Source organism: Periplaneta americana, chromosome 7 (assembly GCF_040183065.1).
Source record: "Periplaneta americana isolate PAMFEO1 chromosome 7, P.americana_PAMFEO1_priV1, whole genome shotgun sequence".
Lineage (NCBI taxonomy): Eukaryota > Metazoa > Arthropoda > Insecta > Blattodea > Blattidae > Periplaneta > Periplaneta americana.
Window position 1 is genome coordinate 32870606 of NC_091123.1, and position 18947 is coordinate 32889552.

Sequence of the window (18947 nt, forward strand, 5' to 3'; positions counted from 1 at the left end):
GGTGATAATGGTTGTCATTCATGTGCATAACAAGGAATGTAATATCTCCACACACAATGTTCCTTGTCATGATTATCTACCTTCTTTTGGATAGAGTTCCAAAGACAGCTTAAATGAGAGCCAATACACTGGGAAAACTTCAGTCTCAATTTTCACACACGGTTTTCTGCAATTACAATCTAATTGATATCCTTCAATCAATCTTTTCAAACATATCTTCTTTATTACGTAACTTCCTACATTTCTGCAAAATGTTCCCTGGACCATCATGCATTTGATAAGGGGAACATCTGAAACTAGTGTATGCAAATTAGACATTTATCCTCAATTGTATGGACTGCTAGACCCAGCAGAAAACTTCTTCCTTAACATGGAGTGAATGAGTCTTGTGTTTGTCCTAGGGCAACAATTCCCAAACTGTGATTCGAAAAGGATCCGCTGAACAAGATATTTTCAAATCATGTTTCAATTAAGCATAATTTTATGATGTTCTCTGATTTTATAATTTGTCGGATTTTTTATCTCAGGCACAGAGACAAAGAGTTTTAACAAGAATGAGATCACCTAAAGGATTTCTGGGATTCTTTTATTATAGGATATCACTTAATTTTCGTCAAGTTTGACAAACAATTCTGACGTCACAACATGGCCAACGTAAACCAACACGACGAGTAAATAAAACTCACTGAGATATCACCTCAACTAACCCACTAACCTTCTCACATACATCGACCTCATGTCACTGAGATATCACCTCAACTAACCCACTAACCTTCTCACATACGGCGACCACATGACATCACCCCATTCTCCAATCTAGCCAACATATATTCTCATAAACACACTACCGATATCCTATAGTCATATAGACCCGGATTTCTCTTGGCTTCCAGATTATATTCAAAAACTGAAATTAAATTTTACTTACTTACTTACTTACAAATGGCTTTTAAGGAACCCAAAGGTTCATTGCCGCCCTCACATAAGCCCACCAGCGGTCCCTATCCTGTGCAAGATTAATCCAGTCTCTATCATCATATCCCACCTCCCTCAAATCCATTTTAATATTATCCTCCCATCTACGTCTCGGCCTCCCTAAATGTCTTTTTCCCTCCGGTCTCCCAACTAACACTCTATATGCATTTCTGGATTCGCCCATATGTGCTACATGCCCTACCCATCTCAAACGTCTGGATTTAATGTTCCTAATTATGTCAGGTGAAGAATACAATGCGTGCAGTTCTGTGTTGTGTAACTTTCTCCATTCTCCTGTAATTTCATCCCGCTTAGTCCCAAATATTTTCCTAAGCACCTTATTCTCAAACACCCTTAACCTATGTTCCTCTCTCAGAGTGAGAGTCCAAGTTTCACAACCATAAAGAACAATACAATAATATAACTGTTTTATAAATTCTAACTTTCAGATTTTTGGACAGCAGACTGGATGATAAGAGCTTCTCAACCGAATAATAACACGCAATTCCCATATTTATTCTGTGTTTAATTTCCTCCCGAGTGTCATTTATATTTGTTACTGTTGCTCCAAGATATTTTAATTTTTCCACCTCTTCGAAGGATAAATCTACAATTTTTATATTTCCATTTCGTACAATATTCTGGTCACGAGACATAATCATATACTTTGTCTTTTCGGGATTTACTTCCAAACCGATCGCTTTACTTGCTTCAAGTAAAATTTCCGTGTTTTCCCTAATTGTTTGTGGATTTTCTCCTAACATATTCACGTCATCCGCATAGACAAGAAGCTGATGTAACCCGTTCAATTCCAAACCCTGCCTGTTATCCTGAACTTTCCTAATGGCATATTCTAGAGCGAAGTTAAAAAGTAAAGGTGATAGTGCATCTCCCTGCTTTAGCCCACAGTGAATTGGAAAAGCATCAGATAGAAACTGACCTATACGGACTCTGCTGTATGTTTCACTGAGACACATTTTAATTAATCGAACTAGTTTCTTGGGAATACCAAATTCAATAAGAATATCATATAATACTTCCCTCTTAACCGAGTCATATGCCTTTTTGAAATCTATGAATAACTGATGTACTGTACCCTTATACTCCCATTTTTTCTCCATTATCTGTCGAATACAAAAAATCTGATCAATAGTCTATCTATTACGCCGAAAACCGCACTGATGATCCCCAATAATTTCATCTACGTACGGAGTTAATCTTCTCAAAAGAATATTGGACAAAATTTTGTATGACGTCAACAAAAGTGATATTCCTCGAAAGTTACCACAGTTGGTTTTGTCCCCCTTTTTAAAAATAGGTATATTTTAATTAATTTTTAATAGGTAAATTTTGAATTAAATACTATTATAGTCACAATCATGCCATAGTATGAAAGAAAAATTTCACAACCTCGAGCGGGAATCGAACCTGCGACTTCCTGGTCTCCGGTCAGGCGCTCTACCACTGAGCTATCGAGTTCGTCTCACGCCAAAGGCTCGGAATTATCCTTTCATACTGGCGACTCTGTTATAGAGTACTGTCCATAGCATTTGATCTTAGTCAGCACTGCTTATGGCTGGAAAGAAACTTGTCACATCAACGGACGTATATACGTCACCAAACATCGCAAGATGAAGATTGCACAGGTAAATTTTATATTACTTAAATTTATTAAGGATGTTTAAGTCAAGATGTTATGCAAAACATTTCAGGGGATCTGCTAAAATGAAGTAAGAGCTTTATGGGGACCGTAATTCTTGAATTCCTGAGTAACTGAGAAAAAGCGCAGCCGCATCCTTTCGATTACTCACAGGGCATGATTGCTTGCCAAAACACTTGAACAAAACTGGAATTATTTCTTCACCACTTTGTCTACTGTGCAGTTTTCAGGAATAAATGGATCAGAATTATCTTCAGCAAATTCCAGCCCTTTCCTCTAAACTAAACTCACTGTATGAGAGAAATACTGAAGAGCATGAGAGTTAATGGCTTTATTCTGGGGTATCTTATTAGCTCAGGCCTTGTTAGTGCACAGCGCAAGTTTGACACATAAAGGAAGCTCATAACTGAGGGTGTATTTGCAATTAATGGTAAGAAAATAAAACAGACACACTATATTATTCTAGAAATGAAATCTCACTATAACAGCTGGAATATCAGGATTGTTCACATGGACTTCACAGCGTATGTCAGCTATAATGGCTGGTGGATCAGTTGGCATTCAAAGAGAATATGTAAGCATGTCATTACTAGACTCTAACAAAGCTGATATCTATACACCAATCATGCCTAGTGGATGCTGCTCTAATGCAACCTGATCCAGCTACAAAGTACCTTTGAAATGTTCTCTGAGTGGTGAAAACTTGACATCTAGTACCCTAGAAACATCTCATATACTTATTGGAAAACAGTTAATGAGCTTATGTTGAAACCACCCCACAAACTGCGATCACAATGAGATGTCCACAGCAGACAAATATAGTTCCTTCAAATGAAACAAACTCAGACTTTTATACATTTTGTCAAAACATGCAAGTATATACAGACCCTGTACACAAGTCATAGGGCCAGATGGGTTTAGAAATAGTCCCCTCCAACATTAAGATAATGGTCCCAAAGGTGTACTGGTCTTCCGATACAAGCTGTGAAGAAGCTTGTCTAGTCAACTGTCCGAAGACTGGTTGGAACCTCATAAATTACACCAATAAGGCATCACTCATGAGACAACTATGCCAGGAGATAAATGGGTAGGGTGGCTACTTCCTTTCCCGCCTCCATTACATACATCGCTGACTAATTTCATATTACGCTAATCATGTGAGCGTGACATGTACTTACTGATAATAGATGTACATATCAGCCAGAACCTCAATCAGAGGATAGGATCATCATTATGTATATTTGACATATTTTTAACCATTCCTTCATCGCTAGACCCAAGAGCAGTAACACTAACTCTCCTTCCTTTCATTTTTTTCTTATAGGTTACGGTATTCGAGTGATTTTACAAAGTGCTAGAAGTAACATTCCCATACTTATTATTTACCATAATTATATTTTACAACTACTTAAATGCCTTAGTGAACTTCTCAACCTACACTTCTACCCAAAGTTAACTGCCTAGGTAGGTCTTATAAATCTCATATGACATTTTTTTCGGAACCCGAATAGTTTAAACAACAAGGGAACCCCAACAGGACGTGTAATATAAATTATTTTAAGCTACCGGTACTTGAGGTTTTAAAATACAGAAATGTCTAACTGAATTGGTACCGTACAGCTATTAACTGTAACTCTTGGAAAAACTACTAGTCCCCACTGTTAATTTTAGTAATTGGTCACCTGAAGTAATATTTGTTTTGATTCTTCTATTTTCTAATCGTTGTAAATAATCTTTCAACACAGTCCACTTTTTTTCAATGTCTATAATGTGTGTTCGTTGATCAAGAAACAAGATTTGTACTCGTAAATCATAACGACTTAACGAACTCAAAATGTCGAATATTGGCGCCGATCATTACCAACCTGATTGACCACATTCAAGAAATTAGTAACCAAGGACAAGTTGATGTGACGTTTCTTTTGGAGCTTTGCTACATCACATCCACTGTTCTGTGCCACGCAACGTTTGCATTTTTCCATATTCATCACCAGACGTACTCGTGGCTAACGAGACGTACTTTAATGACGTCAGAATTTTGATGTGCTAAATGATTTTGGAACCAAATGAATTTCAACATAACATCAGGTCTGGTGATAAAACAATGATATTGGCGATCCTGGCTAATGAACCAAAATGGCATCCTGGTTCAATTTTTTTTTCTTTCACATTCAGCAATTTATTGACAGAGTATCAAAACAAATATGTTTCTGCCTTTTCACATTTAATTCAATTTCAAAGAATGATTCACAAATAATGTTTGTATCCAGCTGGTCCAATGGGCAAACAGGGGATGTGTGCTGCAAGCACCACTAGATGTCGCAAGCACGTGTTGCTAAGAAAGTCAGTGTCGCCAACTCAGTCGATTTCCGGCTGATTCTGACATAAAAAATATATAGTTTAAAACACTTTCTCTCATTCCTATTGACAATAAAATAATCCTTTCTTTGATAAATTTGTTTGTATTCCTTTATAGACGTTTGAATGTATAACCAAAGCGACCCCTTTTTGTGCCCTATTTTTTTTGTCTATCGCCATAAGTAAGTACGAGCTGGCAACACTGATTATAGTGAAAAGCGGAGTTCCTCATGATAGCCAACACGACTTTTTATAACCAGATCCACAATTAGTGCTTACGCGACGACTGAGGCAAATGGCACACGAAGTTCAATGAAATGACAAAATCAATATAAAAATTTAGCTATGACTGGACTATTACCTGTATTCTACATTGAGTGATCTTTATTCTTATGCTGTAATTAACTTAACCAAAACTCTGGCTTATTAACACTAGATTGCAATTGTGTTGGCAGCGGTCGGCAGTAATGGTGGGAAAAGCAAAATTGAACTATCCCTACGTTACGAGTAAATATCGCAACTATATTGAAAAAGATTGATTTTGTAGTGTTCCAGTTCACGGAATGATGGATGGCATTCGTAAAAAAAAACTGAGTCTAAAAAGATTGATTTTGTAGTGTTCCATTTCACGGCATTTTTAAGAGAGTGATGGGTGACATTCGTAAAAAAAATTGAATTTTAAAAATGTTGCGTACTACACGGAAAACAAGTGTTAAACATTATAAACTTCATTGAACTACATGTATGTGGAGCAATAGCTCAGTATCGTGCTTAATTTAGTAGACCACAGTAATTATGCAAGTACCATATTGTAAGTATGTGTCATTATTCTTGATGTAAGCTGATGTAGATATTATATACCACATTAATTTGGCTATCTACAATGATTCATAATTTATTGACATGTTTGTATTATAGTACATTCTATTCGTCAAACATGGTGATGGAATAACAAAACTGTTGTGGCGTAATGTATTTTGAAACGTCTTTCTTTTGCATTGATTAGCCTTGAGTCATTCTCACCCAGAACCATTTATCGTAATATACGCGATCTTATACAATATGAAAAGATTGAGAATGACAAATCTTTAAGTACTGACTTTGCCTCTAAAGTAAACGAACATAACCTAGCTGACAATTATTTTCACTGAATACTAGCATTGTAACTCGCCTGGCGGTATGTGAAACATTACAGTATACTTATTCATCGTATGACTATTAAAGTGGTTCCGTGTAAGTAAGAGGACAAATTGGCGTCAAGGGAAAGGTAAGTCAGAATGGCTACAATCGTGAATACCTGTAGGGATGACAGCGTAGCTTATGCCAAAGTTTGTGACAAGGTTAAAGAGGAGTTTGATGAAGGTTAAATAAGTGACGGCCGAGTCTATCACGGATATTCCCGAAGTCTGTGACAGTTCTGAGGTCCGCGACAATAGTGACATAATGACATATTGCGATCAAATATACATACGTAATGTTACAGCATGGGTTTTAGATACTTACCTACATTCCAGAGCTGTTCCCATATTGTAATTACATTTTTAACGTTTTCTTATGATTAACATATTGTCAGCCTATTTACACGACAGGAAAGTATGTGCCCTGAACCTCTATTGCGGGAAGATGGCGGCCTGTCGATGCTTACTACATAATGACCCCTTTCCCCTATTAATTTTGCAGAGAACCTTTTTACGTACATGCCATGCACGGAACCTTGAGATGTACAGTAAGTATAAGAAGTCAGCATTGATATGCGAATATGTTGCACATGAAATGAAAGGATTGGATGAAAATAAGGAATGGCAGGTTGGATCACAAGTCAGTGACTTGAAGTCACTAATGGAAGCCCAAATTTTTAAGCTAATCCATTTTCACTTATTCTAATCTAGAAGAAAATTGTATGATTGAAGCAAAAATCATGTTAACTGTACCAACAATATGGTAACAAAAGTCATGGCAATTTTTTTCCATTAGGTATGTAACAATAAATGACATACCGGTATGTTGCTAGTACGTGACATCAGTTGGTCTGACAGAAGGAAAGAAATCTATTTTTTTTTATTTATATACATATTCAAACCATAACTTATTTTTTTTCCATCATACATGTTTGATTTCATTATTTTTGTGAACTTGTCATTTTAAGTACAAATAATTGTGATATGTTTAGATGATGATCGAGCTACTTTCGAGCTTCCTATTGTTGCCAGTCTTCAACAAGTGATCAGTTTTGCTGAGAATAATCCCAGGTTCTAAAATTGAGAATTCTTAAAAAACTTCTACTTTTACAGAAGTAATACCTTCAAGGATTCAACCAGGTAACGAGTTAGTTTAATGTTTATTTATGTTAAGTAACCAGTATTTATTTAATGTATTCTCATCTGAATTATGGCTTTACTACTATTAGAATATTTTTCAAATTAAAAACGACACCGAAAAGCATTTATTTTAGAAGTGTTGCACGTGATGTGTCGTGAATATAATGTCCTGTAGATGGCCGCCATTTCTTTGTACACCTACATAGATCGCATATTAGCCTATCCATTATGTTGCGTAGTATTTGAACAAAATCTGGTTCACCGTTGTGGAATAATGGTTAACATGCCTGACCATGAAACGAGCGGGTCTGAGTTCAAATCCTGGTTGAGGTTTTTTTCCAGGGTTTTTCCTTAACCCATTAAGAGCAAATGCTGGGTAACTTTCGACACTGGACTTTGGACTCATTTCGCTTGCATTATCACCTTCATCTCACTCAGACGCTAGATAACCATAGCAGTTGATAAAGCATCATAAAATAACCAATTTAAAAAACAGAAATCTGTGTTACCTCTTGTTGGATTCTTCGTGTAATATATCTTGGGATGAAGCACTGAACACTTCTCTTTTTAAATATTCTCATCACAGGCCAAGGCTAATTCCTGTTTCTTGAGATGATATGATCGGGGAACAGTTATTGTCTTATGGCGTCCATGGATACTCTTGTCATGTGGGTTGCTGATCTTGTTGAAACCACGTTTCTTCATTAATTTCAGGGTGAGTAGCCAACCAGGGAGTCACAAATGTCTGCGGCATTTCCACATAATACTCAGAATTTACTGTCACAGCATTCCTATTGTCATCTTCAAAGAGATATAAGATCCGATAATCCCAAAGGATGAAATCATGCACCACACTATCTAGGGGCACCTTATAGATTTCTCTGGGGTTAATATCATACCAGTACCAATACTTCTGTTTATTCAGATATCCAGATATGTGAAAGTAAGCCTCATCGGTCATTGACATGTTATGAATTAGATCTTCATTTCGCTCTAAAAGTTGTAATAATCATTGGCAGAATGTGACTCAAGTTTACTGTATCATTTTTGGTTAGTGCATACAGTAACTGAATTCTGTATGGATGCAATTGCAAGTCTTTATGAGCAATGCTTCTTACACTATAGTGGATATTCAAGAGATAAGTTTCATATCCATTGTTCAAGAATTAAAACAGAAAATCAATATCTCGAATTTAAAAGAAAATTTACAAATTAAACCAAACCCTTTAACTCTATTAAATATAGAATATAATCTAAATTTAACAGAAGAAATACTGAAATCAGAAGTAAACCTGAAATAATGAAACAATTGTCTTTAGAGACAATTAATATTAGGTACGCTCCACAAAACTGGTTTCATTTATAAACCTACGGATCCTTGATCTCCAGAGAACAAGGTGCCGGTGCAGGTGTTACATGCTGTCTCTTCTCACTTTATAGATCTCTTGGATATGGAACAACAAGTTTTGAGAAATCATTTCAATAAGTGAAAGTCTCAGGAATCTTCTATGCCACATCAATACATTTAAGAATGCAGTTATATTGTCAGACTTCAAAGCAGCTATTCTATCAATAATCTCTAAACACACACCCTCATCTCAAACAGCAGAAATAACTAAAATGCTCTCTCAATTAATATCACTCAATAAAAGAATTGTATTCCAATGGATACCATCCCATTGTGGAATCCTGGGAAACGAGAATGCGGATGCTTTAGCAAAGAAGGGCAGCACTGCTACTTACAGACCTGTTACTAAATCTACGTATTACTCTGAGAAAAGATTTATTAAATCTACATACTTAGACTTCAACAAACAAAATTTGATAACACAATCTCAAGGGGGAAAATGGAACTCTCTACATCATAATCCACAGCTAATTCCCGATTTACCACGAAAATCGTCTGTAGCTGCATTTAGATTGGCAACAGGCCATGATTGTTTGGCCAAACACCTGCATAGAATTGGAATATATCAGTCCCCTAACTGCTTCTGTGGCTGGCCATAATAATATCTTTGAAAAATATTGGAGTGCAAGAGGTCAAATGACTTTATTGTCAAACACCTGGCATTAAAAAACAACAACAACATATTCGAGAGATGCAGCAGGATGGGTTGCAGAATGTTGTGGACTGTGCCGAATAGCTTCTCTCCACTGGAGCAATGTTGTAATGTATACATACTGTTCTTACCATCCTGGAGGTTTCTTGTCAGTGCAGAAACTATTTCTTCAAAATCCTTAATGCATGTCTTAATTGCATGAGCTAAAGGCACTAGATTGTTCTGGTGAATACAAAACTGACGTCAAAACAACCTGTCACCATTCATTTAATATGCCTTGATAACGAAAACATATTCGCCTGACCATTTCTCCATGTCGACTAAATACTGTTGGATTATGAATGTAATACTAGTGGTCTGAATTCCCACACTGCTACATAGTTAAAAGAGTGTTAATTTCAAATTGCCCGTTCCTCTGGCAGGTTCTTTATAAACTTACTTACTTACTGGCTTTTAAGGAACCCGGAGGTTCATTGCCGCCCTCACATAAGCCTGCCATTGGTCCCTATCCTGAGCAAGATTAATCCACTAAGATTAAACTATTGTTTATTTATTATTCGCGTAGAAACCATGTCCAACGAATGAATCGGAATAGACTTCCAAAAGCCATGCTTCAATACCATCACCAAGGGAAGAGATCTTTAGACCATCCAAAAGAAAGTGGACCATAATGACTCACTGAGACCGTAATGGGCCTTGGGCCTTATACTGGTTTGGATGATGATATTTATTATTTATTTACTCTGGTGAAGTTAAGGCCATCAGGCCTTCTCTTCCACACCACCAGAAATACAAATACAATAATATAAATAAATAAAAAAAATCACACTATAAACAAAGTAAAGCCACACAAAAATATACACAGGTTGCAGTCACACAAACTTTAGATGAGTCATTAAGTATCATAATTAATTATATACTAATTAATTAACGAACATAAACAATACACTTACAATTTTAATGTAGAGTAAAAACACAAATTGACACCTCCAGCAATACCTAAAAACAATGAAGTAAAACAAAATTTTCCAATTTAATTTTGAATTATGATAAAGTCCGACAGTCTCTGACATCATTAGGTAACGAATTCCAGAGGCGAAGTACTTCTACAATATAGGAGGATGAGTATAAAGACGTTCTGTGATGAGGAATAGAAGTGCTTGTTGCTGGTTTCAAAGAGTTGTAAGAAATTGAAAGCGCAATAGCACATAATTTAGAGTAGAAGTATGCATGATTCTAAATAGAAGAGACATTCCTCTTCATGCCTCTAAAACAGATTATTTATGTAATAGAACATATCAAATCAAAATTAAATTTGAAATTGAGGCAAAGATTTTTTAATTTTCGTGTATGGTATCTAAACATGAGGTTTATCATTGTATAATATGTTGTTTCCTGTTTCAGTTACCATGTATTCGCAAATAAGAACTGCTGTCAATTATAATAGTAAAATTCTGCATATGATCTCAAGATGTGTCTGTCATGAGATGTCAGTTCCATATTCATCATCATCAAAGTTTAAGTTTGTGTATCGTAATTTAAAAATCAAGAGCAGAAGTGGTAGTGATGTCGGTATAACATCAGTGAATCATGAGAATTTCAAACAAACAACTTTGTGGCAGCAAAATATAATGGATAATTGTTGTGGTGGATTTATGATTAGAAGATATTTTCACCACAGTTCAGAAATGTACAAGAAGGATGATAGACCGATACCAAAACTCCTTTATATGCAAAATCCAATTACATGGTTGGTTAATAAATTAGAGTTTGGAATGCTAAAGAGAGTATGGGATCCTCAGTTTGATGAATCAGAATTTCGAAGAGGAACAAAACAGGTAGTACCAGTTGCTCTTATCTTCACAGTGTCTTTTTATGCGGGTTTTCGCCATTAACAAAACTTGTCTGGTAGGCAATGGTTGATCACTGCTAACAGAACTTGTGTGGCAGGCAATGGTTGATCACTGCTAACAGAACTTGTCTGGCAGACAATGGTTGATCACTGCTAACAGAACTTGTCTGGCAGGTAATGGTTGACCACTGCTAACAGAACTTGTATGGCAGGCAATGGTTGATCACTGCTAACAGAACTTGTCTGGCAGGTAATGATTGACCACTGCTAACAGAACTTGTGTGGCAGGCAATGGTTGATCACTGCTAACAGAACTTGTCTGGCAGACAATGGTTGATCACTGCTAACAGAACTTGTGTGGCAGGCAATGGTTGATTACTGCTAACAGAACTTGTGTGGCAGGCAATGGTTGATCACTGCTAACAGAACTTGTCTGGCAGGCAATGGTTGATCACTGCTAACAGAACTTGTCTGGCAGGCAGTGGTTGATCACTGCTAACAGAACTTGTGTGGCAGGCAATGGTTGATCACTGCTAACAGAACTTGTGTGGCAGGCAATGGTTGATCACTGCTAACAGAACTTGTCTGGCAGGCAGTGATTGATCACTGCTAACAGAACTTGTATGGCAGGCAATGGTTGATCACTGCTAACAGAACTTGTCTGGCAGGCAGTGGTTGATCACTGCTAACAGAACTTGTGTGGCAGGCAATGGTTGATCACTGCTAACAGAACTTGTGTGGCAGGCAATGGTTGATCACTGCTAACAGAACTTGTCTGGCAGGCAATGGTTGATCACTGCTAACAGAACTTGTGTGACAGGCAATGGTTGATCACTGCTGTGTAGAAGATTGAATGGACTGACAGAATGAGTAGTAGTATATTGTATGTTTGGTTTATAAAGAGCTGCTTGTGACAATGAGCATTGCAATGTCGATTTTTATGCATGGCATTTTGTAAATTTGTAATGCTTTTATTAGAGCAGGGCCCTCGTTCATAAAAGTTGCAATTTTACAGGTGACAGATGACGGGAAATTGTCCAACAAGTTTACATATTGACAATATTGTGTGTCATAGAAACTTACAAGTTAAAAAAATTGTAGATATATAGGCCCTATGATAATTTTACAGATAGTAATCGTATCGAAGTCCCACGCCATGGCATCGCGGTCTAAGATATCCCGCCTAGGACTTGCGTTATGGAATGCGTGCTGGTTCAAGTCCTCATGGGAGAAGAAATTTTCTCATGAAATTTCGGCCAGTGTATGGGACTGGTGCCCACCCAGCATCGTGATGTGGATCTATGATAGGTAGCGAAAATTCGGTTTCGCAAACCAGCTCTAATGGCTGGGGGGGGGGGTCATCGTGCTAACCACACGATACCTCCATTCTGGTTGGATGATCGTCCACCTCTGCTTCGGCATGTGGACATGAGACCAGCAGCTGGCTGGTTGGTCTTGGCCCTTCAAAGGGCTGTAGCACCATGGATTTATTTTTTAACCTTATCAAAATTACTTTACATTCTGTGAACAAGATTATAATTTCAGTTTTACTGTTTAATTACTTTTAATAATAATCAATTTTTTGTACATCACATTCGATGTTGAAATCGATTATCACATGTGCAGCATTTGAGAGTCATCTAGAGTGTAATAAAATAAACTTTAAGTTTGACATAAAATTATCGCTTTTATTGACAAATTTGTCAGCTAGCCTTTCTGATCAGTCAGAGAGGCTAGCTGTTTGTAATGATCCCCACATTATGTTTTCACTTGATGACGAAGAGAGATCCACTCTTCGAAATGTTGTGCTACAATTTTGAAAATTAGCAATGGAAAAGGTCCAAACAGCTCAACCATTGAACAATTCACCGTTGCTATTCCTTTTCATTCAGATCATCATTTCATTGATGACTTTGAAGGGATCCATGAAAGTACTGATCTGTGGAAATGGGATTCGCAGTGCTTATAAGTTTGAGAACCACTGATCTAGATGATTGTCACATATGATAAAAAAATTGGATATATTACTGCAACTATGATACCTCAAAATAGAGGTTCAATCCTTGCAAATCTGCTACAGCTGTTACTAAATGAGGTCAGTTTGAGCTTAAAGTAATATTAATTACGAAGGATGAAGGTGTAATTCACTCTAAGCCTGTTCCAAACGGCTTGCTATTGATGCTTAGCATCATTCCCAATAGTTAGAACGAATTTATGCAGTTGTGACTTTAACTCTCTTGAATTGAAAGTGAATTCTCTTGCAATAGGACAACGCGAAATCCCATAGTGCTCATATTATCAAGGAAAAAAATCCAGGAATTGGATGGAATCGAACTTTGATCTTAGGTCCTCAGGTTACCATCTATTTCGGTCCATGACCCACTTCCATTGAGAAAGAAATTCTCAAAACATTGAAGCATTGAAATGGGCATTCACAAATTCTTTGTATCAAAAGGGAAGAACTAATACCATAATGATATTGGCTGAAAAACAATAGAATCTAATGATCTTTACTTTGAAAATTAAATACATTCCGATTTTCTGAATAAATCTTTGCTTAAGAAGAATTTTAATTATCAGACAGCGTCTGAATATATCTCTCTCTCTCTCCCTCTCTCTCTCTCTCTCTCCCTCCCCCCTCTCCCCCCACCCCTCTGTGTGTGTGTGTGTGTGTTCGCGTTTTTTTTTCACCCATTTTCAAATTGCACCATTGCACCCCACTTCTGCGGGCCACGTTATGCATGATGTGTATCTGTGAAGAGGTAGTTTCTGAAAATTTAGAGATCCTGTTATGTTGACTTTTCATTTCTTTCTATAGGCTGTTTCAACAGTTACGAAGTTTGTATCACAAAATCTATTTAATAGCCTACAAGGGTTATTGACTAAAAATGCATTAATTGCATTGCAACGAGACGTAGAGACAAAATGGAGTGATGAACAACGAAGACATATTGAGGTGGAACCTGAAGATATTCAGGTTGCAATTCCTAGAAGACTGCACTTTCAAAAAATTGTTGGTATGTGAATTGAATGTTTAAATAAATAAATAAATAAGCATTATTATTATTATTATTATTATTATTATTATTATTATTATTTTTATAAGACGAGACAAAATGTATAATAAAGCGTTCAATTTAAGTGGCTTGTTGATATGTTATTTATTTTGTGAATAATCATCATCATCGTCATCAGTTGATGTTTCCACTCAGTTATGGGTCGTCTTAGACTATAGCCTCCTCCACAAAGTTGTTGTTGTTTTCTAATGCCAGGCGTTTGACAATAAAGTCATTTGACCTCTTGCACTCCAACATTTTTCAAAGATATTATCATGACCAGCCAATGAAGCACAGATTTTGAGGTTAAGTGGCAAGTTGTAGCCGATTTAAGTGAACACCATATTTTAACGTTTTGGTGGCTACTTCATTCACACACAACCCCCAGAATGTCTGGAGGACCACACCTGCTGTTGGTCGACGGGTCCATTGGACCTAGCTGGGAGATCTTGTTGATCACCAGCTTTCCCTCCTTAAGCCACTGGAGGACGATTTTAGTGCCATGGCAGGTCAGCACTAGGAACAGAAAAGTAGAAAGAGGAGGAAGGAAAGGGAAATGAAAGTAAGAGTTCAGACAGAGGACTGGATAGGAAAGGGTAAAGAGGGAATTAGGTATTGGATAGAGGAAAATTATACCAAATTCGGTCATTAACTCATCAAGCTGACCAGTGCTAATGGATGAGTAGCCCCTCCCTTTAGTTCAGCTCGTAAAATTATGCTTACTAACAGCTGCACCACGGGAAGGTAGGGATGGGACATTGGGTATTTGTCCAGGTTGGTTCCTTAAAGCCTTCAATGGGAAGGATTAATGGCTCTCCCACCTGTATCCGACAGATACCCTTTTGCAGCCTCCTCCACAAAGTTCTGTCTTGCCACAATTCCTCCTCTTGAATACTTTCTCAATCATAGCCTCTATGCGTACTTGATCTAACATCTAGTCTGCGTTCATGCTGTGAGAGGTGGGCAATGCTCAAGGTGATGTACATCAGGAACATAATTCCTGGCACCTCCAAGGTAGATGTGAAGGCTTGACAGGAACGCTAAAAATGAACAGATAAAGAAGCTCCAATGAAGCTACGTCCTGCTCAGCAAGTCTGTAGTGGATTTTAGAACGCTTTCAAAAGAACTAGCCTCGGAAATGAGACTGTTTTGAATAGTATTCTATCATAATACAGTTATTTGAAAAATTCGGAAATTTCATTCTTCTGTTTTCAGAAATGTTCATGTTCACCACCTATTAGTCAATTCAAACATGATTGATGCACACATGACATTTAACGATTTTGTTGGAAATTAAAGAAAATAATGGTGTGTCTTTTTATTTCCAAACTTTTTTCAGGAATGAGAAATATGTACAGTATTCATTTTATTTATTTATTCTGTTGTGTGTTGTGTTTCCAACACTCCCTTCTTACATTTAGGAAAATGTTTGACAGTTTGTCTCTGATTCTTTAAGATAAATTGTGGTTACTAGGTTATATTAATTTATTCAATACATTTATGCACATTAAGTAGAATTTTGTAATCTGCTTTCCTATTCCAGAACAAAAGTTCTGTGATGTCGACATGGTTTTCATTGCTCTGAAGTGGGCCGAACATGGAGGATCAAGTGCTATTATTTTTGTTGAAATTATAGCAAGGTAAGACAACAAATTTACTATTAGAATACGAGGTTCGTGAATGTGAAGGTTTACCCTACATCAGTGGTTCCCAAAGTATGCTCCGCAGATCCGCCAACACTTATCAGGGGACCTGCTGTTGGTATAGTAAAGGCAGAAGAAATAGGCGGCTTTTTGGTCTTGTGCGGGAACTACTCACTCCACACTTTGCCTAGCGGTTTATGACCTGAACAAAGAGACCTTCCTGTTGCTGCGTTCGAATGCTAGTTGTTGACAAGTGCTAGTCTGTGATATTATGTTAGAGCTTGTTCGAAAAAAATATATCATAATAACACAATAAACAGTATTTTTAAATACTAATCATCCCAGCAATCACTATCATGTCTCAATGGAGCCCTGATATCAGAAGTCATACTTAAGGCGTTATTTATCAAGTTTGTTGTTCCTTGAGAGAACTTAAAGTTTGTGACGACATTAAAAGTGTCAACACAGACAGCCACTGCCAAGGAGTGTGGTGTATCCTACATCGGTTAAGAAAATCTGTGCAGAACGATTTTTTCGTCATACTTATTGTGTGCTTCTAATACATAAGAATTTTTTATTACGAAACTCGTTCATGTTACAATAACGTGTATATTTTTTACACACACAAAAATATATTACTTTTTTGCACTCTAATTTTTAATTTCCTCATGATTCACAAAGTTGATAACTGTATAAACATTATTTAGTAGTTACTATTTCAATACAATATTCTGAAAACACATAAAAACAAAATACTAATAATTGTGTGTAATGCTAAATATTTGATGTCTCGTATTACGTTCACATTACATGATAATAATATTATTAAATTTGTGAAATGGCTAACTTGCGAAACATTATAAATGATAATATCATCTAAAGTCTGATTAGTGTAATATGTTACTATTCAGCGACATATGCAAAGGAGGGGGAAAGAAAATTGTCCACCATAACCCATTATCTCCTGGCTTAGTTACCTCATTAGTGATGCCTCATTGTTGTCACTTATGAGTTTCAGACCTGTGTTGGGACAGTTGTTTAAACAAAACAACAATATTCAGTAAATCAGGTATTTGTAATTGCTAGAAATCACGTTATTATTTTATTTGTTCTTTTAAGTTTTCCTGTAGTGAAAAACGTGTGAATTGAGGCGTAAGTTATTTGGAACAGGACCATACACCAAGCAGGTTCTGAGGGGTATAGGAGTCGGGGTAGTGAATGAGGGGTTCGCCATTCCCGCCTATTTCTTCTGTTCCTAGTATAATATGCATGGGTTGTAAATAAAGTAGTGCCAGAAATGGGTCATGCGCATTCGCATAATTATGATATGAGACAATTGGTTTTCACAGTTGGAGATACTGTCGATGTACTGAATGATGAAACTGGTTGCTGTGACAATAGAGTTGTTGTGTGTTAAATGTAGAGCCCTACTTTTAACTGCTCTAAAGCATGTTTACTAAACTTGAGCAACGATTGTGGATAAAAATCGAGGCAGCCTGTGTTATCTTGTGCATTATTTCGTTCAACAATAGCATGTAGCGAGGATCTGATTGTTCTAGGTATAGGTGAATAAACTGAAAATTGTTTTATTTCGTGATGATGGACCTTTTAAGCTGAAAATGGCAATTATGAGTAGTTTTATTGAAAATTACCGCAAAAACGAGTGCCTATGGAGTGTTCGACCGCAGTTTTGAGAATAAAGTAGACCTAAGTATTGCATTGATATTTAATATTCATTAATTAATATAAATTCAGGCCTACTTTATTCTGAAAATTGTAGTTGAACTTATTTGCGATAATCTTCAATAAACCTAATCATACTTATCGTCATTTTTGGCTTAAAAGGTCCACCATCAGAAAACTAAAGAATTTTCAATTTATTTATGGCCTCCTAGAACAATCAGCTGCTCGCTACATGCTACATACTGTTGCACGAAATAACGCACAAGATACCCACCAGTGATGGGTAGCTTTCAATTGCTGCATGTGCTCTCATTTTTTAATGGAAAAAGGCATGCACAATTGAATGTGTTTCATTCACTTTACATCTTGAATTGTGTAAAGTTGAAAGATTCAACTTTTCTTTCAACTTTAAGGATGCAAGCAATGTATGCAAGAGTGAACGAAATGCATTTAATTGTGCGTGCTTTTTTCACTAAAAATGATAGCGCATGCAGCAGTTAAAAACTACCCATTGCCGGTTCGTATCTTGTGAGTATTTTGTTCAACAGTAGCATGTAGTGAGCAGTTGATTGTATTAGGTTGCTGGGAATAAAATGAAAATTCCTTTGTTTTATCATGAAAATGGTAACAAATACAATTAGCTTTATTGAAGATTATCGCAAATACGAGTGCCTATGAAGTGTTCAACCATAATTTTCTGAATCAAGTAGGCCTAAGTATTGGATTAATATTTAATATTCATTAATTAATATACTGTATATACGTAATGAAGATGGCACACCGCACTGTGTAGACACAAAATCTGCATGCATCTTAATTGAACATTCATTTTCAACTTGATTCTTTCAATATTCTCTATTGCATGCGTAAATGCATGGAAAATTGAACCGTGTAGATGCACCTTTAGAGTCTTAAGTGATTTTCGTCTTCACTCTTCGCAAAATCATGACATCCAATACTGTGATCATTATTATATCGTTATGTATCAAACATATGTATTTTGTGTATCAGTTTTTTTAATAAAATTATCAAATAATAGCACAATTTTTTCCCCTTTTCTTCAGATTTCACCGTGAGTACACAGAAGGCTGCCTCCCTGATTGGACAGTTTCATTGTTTCGTGTTACCCGCTTCAATATATTGCCAAGATAGTTTCAAAGAAGATACATATCACTTGTTGACAGTTGGCAAAGAAATCATTCTGATAATGTACCTTAAAAAATTCTTATATTTTAGATATAAAATATATGTGTAATGTATAGATACAGTGATTATTGCAATGTAATTAAATTACTTTGTTGTTACGATTGATCACCTTGCAAATATACGCTTAATACTCCTT

The 18947-nt window shown here is 36.4% G+C and overlaps 1 protein-coding gene and 1 long non-coding RNA gene across 7 annotated transcripts in view; one reads left to right on the plus strand and one right to left on the minus strand.

The window, feature by feature from the left end:
• nesd (nessun dorma) overlaps positions 1-6610 on the minus strand; it is a 213833-nt gene extending 207223 nt beyond the window's left edge. For 3 of the 6 annotated variants that reach the window (XM_069830571.1, XM_069830569.1, XM_069830565.1), the window contains exon 1: positions 4318-4500. The gene's annotated coding sequence lies outside the window, so the exon portion shown is untranslated. Of the gene's footprint in view, positions 1-4317; positions 4946-6290; positions 6337-6496 lie in introns of those variants that run through there. The other 3 variants (XM_069830567.1, XM_069830568.1, XM_069830566.1) reach the window with 3 other exon arrangements.
• On the plus strand, positions 5443-18947 carry LOC138703039 (uncharacterized). Its single transcript, XR_011332950.1, has 6 exons — positions 5443-5804; positions 7164-7311; positions 10776-11209; positions 14042-14240; positions 15823-15919; positions 18670-18947. It is a non-coding gene; the product is annotated as an uncharacterized lncRNA (long non-coding RNA).